The sequence below is a fragment of the Lolium rigidum genome, chromosome 6 (genome assembly GCF_022539505.1).
Source record: "Lolium rigidum isolate FL_2022 chromosome 6, APGP_CSIRO_Lrig_0.1, whole genome shotgun sequence".
In the NCBI taxonomy this organism is placed as follows: domain Eukaryota; kingdom Viridiplantae; phylum Streptophyta; class Magnoliopsida; order Poales; family Poaceae; genus Lolium; species Lolium rigidum.
Window position 1 is genome coordinate 12,989,261 of NC_061513.1, and position 10,814 is coordinate 13,000,074.

The window sequence follows — 10,814 nt, forward strand, 5'->3', positions numbered from 1 at the left end:
AAATTCGACGCGTTGGCAGCTCGTCGGCCAATTAGGTTAACTGCTAGATCGCCTGATGGCGCTGCTACGGCGCGCCGCCGCCACCGCTGCCGCACGACGGCTTCCACTCGGCCGGCCCTCCGTCTCGACGACGATCCATGGACGCCGTTCCATCTCGTCCTCCTCCGGGTCGACCGACACGACTTGTCGTTCTTCTGTGGACAGCTACGTACGTCGTGCTTTCCCTACACCTAGCACTTCCATTGATTTACTAGGGTACTGTTCGCAGAAAGAAAATTAAGGCATCAGCTGCACGCACGTTTGATACCGAATCATCTAGCCTTATCGATCGATGCATGATGTGCATGATTATGATGCAGATAACCTGGTTGGTTCTGCCGGCCTTGTCTCTGGGTACTGTAATATGCATACTCCCTCCGTCCACAAATAAGTGTACCCGCGAGGTTTTCAAGATAAATTATGAGATGGAGTGAAAAGTACATTGGGAACATGCATCTCTCCTCTTTAATTCTTGGGTTTTGCTATGTCTCAGTCAACTGAGATTTTCTTAAATCTAAGTCACTTACAAAAAAACACTTGAGTTGCACTTTTCTGTTAAAAAAGTGCAATTGCACTTTTCCGCCAGAAATGTGCAACTAGACCCAGTTGCACTTTTCTTTGAACTGTAGTTGCACCTTTCTGAGTTGACTGAGACTTAAGAAAATCTCAGTCAACTGAGACATAGACACACCCTTAATTCTTTCACCTCCAATAAGCTAATTGCATGTCAAAAACAAGAAGAATATGTGCTCAATATTATTAGGTTTGATTTCCGTGCGATGAGAGAGAAGCAATTAAATTGCATTGGGAAGATAGGAGTACACTCTTTTGTGGACAAAGTTTAGAGGCTAGATGTCCACTTATTTGAGGACGGAGGGAGTAGACAAGATGTTTGACGAACTCAAGGAATTCCAGCAGTGGAGGCAGAGGATGGAGGCCACCAACGCGGACCTTTCTCGCCGCCTCCTTCAACTTGAGCAACAACAATCGTCCCAGCAGCCGCAGCAACAGCCACACGTGACCGCCACCATCCACGACGGAACGACAGGTCAGCTGAAGGGCCGTGGTTGCGGTTGTGGTGCCGGCCACGGATCGATCTGGTGTCACGGTGCCGGCCACGGATCGAGGAATCTGCCAGACCACAACAGGAGAAACCAAGATAGCTGAGATGCAATCCTGTTTTTCTCTCCCCTTTCTCTCTCTGATTTTTGAGTTCAGTTTCGTGACACAGCACCGAGCACATGAACCATATAGTGCTTGTTTATTTTAGTAATGGTAGAGCTCAACGCCTCAACACACCAACAAGTAGTAACGTGAAACCATTTGGAAATTTCACTCAGACCAACCAAACTCTTGAATTAAAACCGTTTCCCACTATGCATGTTCCGTGGATTCAACACAATCATATGCCGAGAAAACAATAACATGACCGGGATTCCTTTGATGTTTCTACCAGACGCAAGCAATTAAGTGCCAGATGATCAACAATTTTAATGAATGAAAAAGTAGGTCGAGAGATCTTCTTAATGTAACTAGAGCTGTGAGTTATCCGTGTTCTTTCGCTTCATGTACTCCTTGACCTCAAGGGAGGTGAATGCTTTCGTGGAGCAGAATGAGGGGGCGATGGTAGTGCATGATTCTACTAGTGTCGGTGCACGACTATGCTAGCACTGGCACACGTGTGTCGGATGATCTGGCTGAGGTGGCTGATAGAGAAGATAATGCTGGTGCACCTCACCATGGAGCATGTCATGGACACGTTAAAGGGTTGTACCGATGAGCCAACGGTGTAATTGTCATCTGCCGTTGTAAAGCATGGACAATTTTTCTAGTGACTAAAAAAGTAGGTTGAGATAATTGTCCGCTTGTCTAGTCGGTACCCAAGTCCTCTGGTTGTATCTAAGATGGTATTACATCACATCACTGATATGTCTGATATTCTCCTTCTCTATCCAACAGGTCACTTGGAGGGATCGGGTATTGTTTGATCCCCTGATCGGTCACACGATTATTCCGTTTGCAAAGAAGTATAAGAAACGGTTATACTTTTTCTTAGTGTTTAGCAAATTATTGTCAGGAACTTAATCTATGTGTTTTCGTGGAATTAGTTCATTGTTAGTTTTGTTATTTCTTTTTTTTTGCCAGTGTTTGTTATATACATTGCTATTCTTCAAGTACTTTTTTTTATCACCGTATAGTATTCTAAATACATTCACTATTTAGTTCGCTTTCTGTTTTTGGAGTGGTTTTATATTTGCATAAATATACCGACCAGTGAAGTTATGCTTACATAATCTATTTAATATGCGAGTTTACAACAATAGGAGAGAACGGCGCAGCAAGGCGTGCAAGGTCCTTGTAGCCCTATTCATGTTCCGGCCTAGCATGGCCCTATTAATATATCATCATAGAAGAATATCTCGAAAACATTCATCGTCGACGATCTACAATAATCGTGTCCAAGGCTCACAGCGGCGTTATAGGAATCAGTCGCTCGATCATGTTTAGGTCGATCGATCGCTTGCTCTCCTTAAACTCTACATGTGCGTCTTGGTCCCCTCCGCTAGGTTAACTGATCACAAATAGGGGTCAATTCATGGGGCTGTTGTGGTTTCCGGCTGCCACCGCCGCCACACGACGGCTTCCACTCAGCTGACCCTCCGCCGCGACAACAATCCAAGGACGCCGCACCTCCTCTTCCACCTCCGGTGGGACCGAAACCATCAGCAAGGTTCGTTCTTCTGCGAACAGCCACGTTAATGATCGAAGTAGCTTGCCCTAACGTGATGATGTGAATGTTTGCATGTTTGTTGGTGCCGCGGCATACACAGTCGTAAAGGTCAACGGGAAGGATTTCGTCAGCATTCGGGAGGAGCTGGACAAAAAGGCCGACAAGAAATAAATTAACAGACTCAAAGAGGAGTTGCGGAGGTTGCATACCACCAACGCTAGCCTCTCCCACTGCATCATTCTTCTTCAAGAACAAGGATCACGGAAGTGGCAGCAGCAGCAGGTGATAGCCAGCGACGACATGCTTTTCCATGACCCCTCTGCCTCCAAAGCCGCATGAGTCGGAAGGTGATGGGACAGGCCGTGTTGGTTGTGGATATTGCGCGTGGCCCGTGCGGAAGAGCTACACGATTAATGAGATAGGACCCCACAAAAAAAAGTTGATATAGAATTTACTTTCTATTACTCCCTTTGTCTCAACAATTTGTTATATTGTTATTACAACAAATATATCTGTTAATGGATTGTAATAATGGGAAAATGGGACTAGTATTATTTTTATCTGAATTCCAATCTTGTATCTTTGTTTTACATAAATATATAATGATTAGCGGTATGTTTTTATCGAAAATAAATCTAATCTGGTATGCATGTATTAGACTCTACATATGAACGTAGGTCACCTGCGTGGAGCAAATTACTACATTGAGTGCAACTTATGAAGGATTGAAATGGGTGCATGAAAGACTACGCAATACCTATATTATCGTAGAGCCACACATCAACGACCCCAGGTGGGCATACTACCGGTTGGAGCGTTATAGAGCTCGTGCTAGTCTCTCTTTTCCGCGAGGCGGGAGAGGGGGGTTGTTCTCTCAATGCCTAATTCCTAAATCCTAAGGTTGTGCCATGGTGTAATCGTCTCTCACAATCAAACATTTGTAGCCTCCCAAACATTGTTCACCATACGCACTGTCTTGGGGGATGGCAAGCCTCGTCTCTACTCCTTCCCTATGCATATACATGCTCAGTCAAGGTTTTCTCTTCACTCCTCAAAGACCACGCTTCACATCCAAGCCTTATTTCCTCGTCCATATTCCCTACCTCCACATCTTCATCTCTACCGTATGTGCATGTAATAAATGTCGTTCCTTCCTATCCTATCGAGAATCTTTATCATGCACTGGAGGATAAGGCCATCCATACTTCAACTCCGCGGCTTACTACGAGGTCGCCCTCCTTAGCTTTGTTTAGATCCCCCCCCACCCACGGGAGGATAAGGCCGTCCATACTTCAACTCTGCGGGATCCAATGTTCAGCCGTGGCTCAACTTCGTTGATGCGTGGTACGTATCTTGTCCACATCTCCTTTTAGTTTTTCATTCTTTCTTCGTGTGTGTTTATACTCATCTAGAGTTTCTTGGCTCCCTTCCCCTCCTTAGATGTCGTCTGGTTTTGCGCTCTGTGCCTCCTCTTGTCATTGCTTAGGCGGGTTTTTCCATCCATCGCTAGTTGGGTGTTGAGGTCCGCTGCCAGGTTCACCATCCTTATCGACATCAACATGTTCAATCCTTCAGCCGTTTTTCATGACGCGTCCCTCACCGCACTCCTAAACTTGATCCCTCACCAACCCCAACCTACATGTACCTGCGCTTCTCCATGGTTGTCGGCTTTTTTGACACGAGGCACTGCTCATCGGATGCATGCTCCACCATGTTTCAAAATCAACTTTTAGTATAAAAAAAAAACCCTCAAACTCTTCCTATGAAGTTCATGGATAGTTTTGTGAAGGACACCATTTAACTTTTTTGTTTTCCTTTTTGGTTTTCATATTAAAATGTTTACAAATTTATGATTTTCATGATTTTTAAAACTATTCATGGTCCAACAAAAGTTGAGATTCAAAATAGGTTCTTCTTTTAGAGAAATAAGTTGATGGCGGTTTCTTAAAATGTTGACGGGTTTGGAGCATGATGGAAAAAATATTTTCATGCTTAAAGAAATATGTTTTCATGGGATTCAAACAAATACTCATGGTTGAAAAAGTGTGCACAGGTTTCTGAAAACTTTCACGTTTTACCAAAATATTTGCCACAACAGTAAACTGATTTTTACAAGTAAATTAAAAACAAGATTTTGTATGTAAGATTTATGAGAAGAAATAGTATCATTTTTTGTTGGGCCGCATTTGTAGTGGCCCTTGAAATAACGGGCGGTATCAGTTAGTTGGGCTTGGTAGAGGACGGAGAGAGCTGGGCCTGTGAGTTTAATTACCATCGTCGACGATTGCTCGCTCGCCATAAAATTTACACGTGCGATCGTGGGCTTGGAAATTGGAAGCCCCTTGAATTAGCTAAGATCTCCATATTTTTGTGATCTTGTTTTTTTATTAGGCTTCAATCATATTACTAGCATAGTTTGCTTTACAACACACATTAGTGTTCTTGCAACTATGAAAATGCAAAGAATGATATATTAAGTGCCTTTATTAGGTGAGATGTCTCTGTCGCAATATTTTTAGTCTCTCGGGATATACTACCGTGTAACTAGAACTGACATGAAGCATGTGCTCATTAGTTTAGTGCTCCATACTTATGTTCTTTCCAGAACAATAATTTTTCCGTTTTCCTAAGAATTTACAAATATAGTGGATGGACGTTCATGTATATATCTTGGACAGTGATCAATGTTATATATATGGATGTGCACGTGCATTAATAATTGTTGACACGGCAGAAAAGTGAGAGAGAGGGAGAGATGTCAATTCGGTTGCTCTCTCGTACTCATACTCGTACGTGCATGATGACTGTGCGGACGACTGATGCATGAAAGAAGAAGCCGGTTTCTTTTTATAATTTCTTTGTGAACTCAACCGCTGTCCGGCTACCAACAGTGCTTGCAGTTAATTGTCGATGGATTAACAGTAGCGGTACTGGCTAGCAAACCGCCTGGCTTCAGCTGAACACTTGTTCACGCTCACGACCTTGGAGGGATTTTCAGACGATGGAAGATGAGGTCTTTGCTGAGTGCATCTTAGCATGCACACGTACAACCATTAATTAGCATCGTTGAATCTGCTGACCTTGGGAATCAAATTGATGAAGTTTTCACTCATGAGTCTCGCTATCGAGGGGAAGAAAACCTTGAACACTAAAATGTAATCCAGTTTAAACATGACACACAAGCATCAAATCTATGATTTGATCCGCAATATTAATGGGTTGGGGCATCTGGTACAAAGTGGACCCTCCTACAACACCGTATTGGATGTATGGGGGTCATCAACACTAGAAGCTATGTACGGGCCGCCGCTGCCCTCTCCCTAGCGGTGCCCCCAATAGCTCTTATTAAAAAAAATCGGTCGGCTCCTTTCACATCTAGTAGGTGAGGTATCTGAAGCTGACTTGGATGACGCAATTTTTGGATTCAGTTATAGCCTACATGCATCTAGCCGGAAATCTAAGTCGTCCTCCAAAAAGGAAGAGTTCCAGGGCTATTGAAAAGGCCAAATTGGCAATATCATATGTTTTTTTAATGAATGATATGTTTGCGAATAGCAGAGGTCACCGAGACTTGGCTAAATATTTGTATATTACTAATCATGTTTGGGGACATAGTTTGGATTTTGTTTCTATTTCGACAATGGGTAAACGCGAATACTCGACAAGTATTTCCGGTGGAGCTGAGTTTAATTGGGTTTCTCGTTCGCCGTGTGGCCATTCTGGGACTTACTACTAGGTGTCAGAACAGATACCACAGATGTATTGGCTAACTTTGATGGTGATTTTTATATAAAATTTCATATCTGTAATAATTCTGATAATTTCACATAAATTCTGGTCACCGTGTATGGTGTGGCCCTGGATGAGTTCAAGCATGCTTTGCCTTGTGACTTGGTTAATCTACTTAAAGATAATATGTGTCTTATTCCTATATAGGGTGGATATTAATTTGCAAAGATTCCCTAATGAGAAGAGTAAAGGCAGGTTCAACAACCATTGATTTTTTTATTTAATATTGTTATTGATAGTTCTGATTTAAGAGATGATTTAAGAGAGGTTACAATGGCCTGGAGAAAGTCTACTTAGGAAAACGGTCTCCTAGAACCCACAAATCTGAAGTAGGACCGTGTACATATGTGATCAAAAGTTCGAATGGTCACTATATGGGCCCTTCCTCGGCTTGAGGATTTGTCAGATCATACTCCTTGATACGTCTCAAACGTATCTATAAGTTCTTATGTTTCATGCTACTTTTATGATGATACTCACATGTTTTATACACACTTTATGTTATTATTATGCATTTTCCGGCACTAACCTATTGACGAGATGCCGAAGAGCCAGTTGCTGTTTTTTGCTGTTTTTTGTTTCAGAAATCCTACAAAGGAAATATTCTCGGAAATTGGACGAAATCAACGCCCAGGGTCTTATTTTTCCACGAAGCTTCCAGAAGACCGAAAGGGAAACGAAGTGGGGCGACGGGGCGCCGACACCACAGGGCCGCGCGGCATGGGTGGGGCCCGCGCCGCCCTATGGTGTGGGCCCCCCGTGCCTCCTCCAACTCCGCCCTTCCGCCTACTTAAAGCCTTCGTCGCGAATACCTGATACGTCCCAAACGTATCTATAATTTCTTATGTTCCATGCTACTTTTATGATGATACTCACATGTTTTATACACATTATATGTCATTATTATGCATTTTCCGGCACTAACCTATTGACGAGATGCCGAAGAGCCGATTGTCTGTTTTCTCGCTGTTTTTGGTTTCAGAAATCCTAGTAAGGAAATATTCTCGGAATTGGACGAAATCAACGCCCAGGGTCCTATTTTTGCACGAAGCTTCCAGAAGACCGAAGGAGTCACGAAGTGGGGCCACGAGGCGCCGCCACACTAGGGCGGCGCGGCCAGCAAGGGGCCCGCGTGGCCCTGTTGTGTGGGGCCCCCGTGGCGCCTCTTGACCTGCCCTTCCGCCTAGTTAAAGCCTCCGTCGCGAAACCCCCAGTACCGTGAGCCACGATACGGAAAACCTTCCAGAGACGCCGCCGCCGCCAATCCTATCTCGGGAGATTCAGGAGATCGCCTCCGGCACCCTGCCGGAGAGGGGAATTGATACGTCTCCGACGTATCGATAATTTCTTGTGTTCCATGCCACATTATTGATGTTATCTACATGTTTTATGCACACTTTATGTCATATTCGTGCATTTTCTGGAACTAACCTATTAACAAGATGCCGAAGTGCCGATTGCTTGTTTTACTCGTTTTTGGTTTCGAAATCCTAGTAAAGAAATATTCTCGGAATTGGACGAAATAAAAGCCCGGAGGCCTATTTTCTCACGAAGCTTCCGGAAGACCGAAGACGAAACGAAGTGGGGCCACGGGGAGCCAAACCCTAGGGCGGCGCGGCCCCCCTTGGCCGCGCCGCCCTGTCATCCGGGGCCCCTGTGCCCCCTCTCGACTTGCCCTTCCGCCTACTTAAAGCCTCCGTGACGAAACCCCCGGCATCGAGAGCCACGATACGGAAAACCTTACCGAGACGCCGTCGCCGCCGATCCCATCTCGGGGGATCCAGGAGATCGCCTCCGGCACCCTGCCGGAGAGGGGAATCATCTCCCGGAGGACTCTACACCGCCATGGTCGCCTCCGGAGTGATGAGTGAGTAGTCTGCCCCTGGACTATGGGTCCATAGCAGTAGCTAGATGGTTGTCTTCTCCCCATTGTGCTATCATTGTCGGATCTTGTGAGCTGCCTATCATGATCAAGATCATCTATATGTAATTCTATATGTTGCGTTTGTTGGGATCCGATGAATAGAGAATACTTGTTATGTTGATTATCAAAGTTATGCTTATGTGTCGTTTATGATCTTGCATGCTCTCCGTTACTAGTAGATGCTCTGGCCAAGTAGATGCTTTTAACTCCAAGAGGGAGTACTTATGCTCGATAGTGGGTTCATGCACGCATTGACACCGGGACGAGTGACGAGAAAGTTCTAAGGTTGTGTTGTGCTGTTGCCACTAGGGATACAACATTAGTGCTATGTTCAACGATGTAGTCACTAGTTACATTACGCCCCATACTTAATGTAATTGTCTGTTGCTTTGCAACTTAATACTGGAGGGGTTCGGATGATAACTCGAAGGTGGACTTTTTAGGCATAGATGCGGTTGGATGGCGGTCTATGTACTTTGTCGTAATGCCCAATTAAATCTCACTATACTCATCATGATATGTATGTGCATTGTCATGCTCTCTTTATTTGTCAATTGCCCAACTCGTAATTTGTTCACCCAACATGCTCGTTCGTCTTATGGGAGAGACACCTCTAGTGAACCGTGGACCCCGGTCCAATTCTCTTTACTGAAATACAATCTATCGCAATACTTGTTTTTACTATTTTCTCTCGCAAACAATCATCTTCCACACAATACGGTTAATCCTTTGTTACGACAAGCCGGTGAGATTGACAACCTCACCGTTTCGTTGGGGCAAAGTACTTTGGTTGTGTTGTGCAGGTTCCACGTTGGCGCCGGAATCTCCGGTGTTGCGCCGCACTACATCCCGCCGCCATCAACCTTCAACGTGCTTCTTGGCTCCTCCCGGTTCGATAAACCTTGGTTTCTTTCGAGGGAAAACTTGCTGCTGTGCGCATCATACCTTCCTCTTGGGGTTGCCCAACGAACGTGTGAAATACACGCCATCAAGCATATTTTCTGGCGCCGTTGCCGGGGAGATCAAGACACGCTGCAAGGGGAGTCTCCACTTCCCAATCTCTTTACTTTGTTTTTGTCTTGCTTTATTTTTACTGCTTTGTTTGCTGCACTTATATCAAAATACAAAAAAATTAGTTGCTAGCTTTACTTTATTTACTGTCTTGTTTGCTATATCGAAAACACAAAAAAAATTAGTTTACTTGCATTTACTTTATCTAGTTTGCTTTATTTACTATTGCTAAAATGGCCAACGCTGAGAATACTAAGTTGTGTGACTTCACAACCACAAATAATAATGATTTCTTATGCACACCTATTGCTCCACCTCGCTACTACAGACAGAATTCTTTGAAATTAAACCTGCTTTACTCGAATCTTGTTATGAAAGATCAATTTTCCGGAATTAGTTCCGATGATGCCGCTGCCCATCTTAATAATTTTGTTGAACTATGTGAAATGCAAAAATATAAAGATGTAGATGGTGATATTATTAAACTAAAATTGTTCCCTTTCTCATTAAGAGGAAGAGCTAAAGATTGGTCGCTATCTCCGCCTAAGAATAGTATTGATTCATGGACTAAATGCAAGGATGCTTTTATTGGTAGATATTATCCCCCTGCTAAAATTATATCTTTGAGGAGTAGCATAATGAATTTTAAACAATTAGATACTGAACATGTTGCTCAAGCTTGGGAAAGAATGAAATCTCTCGGTTAAAAATTGCCCAACCCATGGATCGACTACTTGGATGATCATCCAAACCTTCTATGCAGGACTAAATTTTTCTTCACGGAATTTATTGGATTCAGCTGCTGGAGGTACCTTTATGTCCATCACTCTTGGTGAAGCAACAAAGCTTCTTGATAATATGATGATCAACTACTCCGAATGGCACACGGAAAGAGCTCCACAAGGTAAGAAGGTAAATTCCGTTGAGGAATCCTCTTCCTTGAATGATAAGGTTGATGCTATTATGTCTATGCTTGTGAATGATAGGACTAATATTGATCCTAATAATGTTCCGTTAGCTTCATTGGTTGCACAAGAAGAACATGTTGATGTAAACTTCATTAAAAATAATAATTTCAACAACAATGCTTATCGGAACAATTCTAGTAACAACTATAGGCCATATCCTTATAATAATGGCAACGGCTATGGTAATTCTTATGGAAATTCTTACAACAATAATAGGAATTCACCCCCTGGACTTGAAGCCATGCTTAAAGAATTTATTAGTACACAAACCGCCTTTAACAAATCTGTTGAGGAAAAGCTCAATAAAATTGATATTCTTGTTTCTAGAGTTGATAGTCTTGCCTCTCGATGT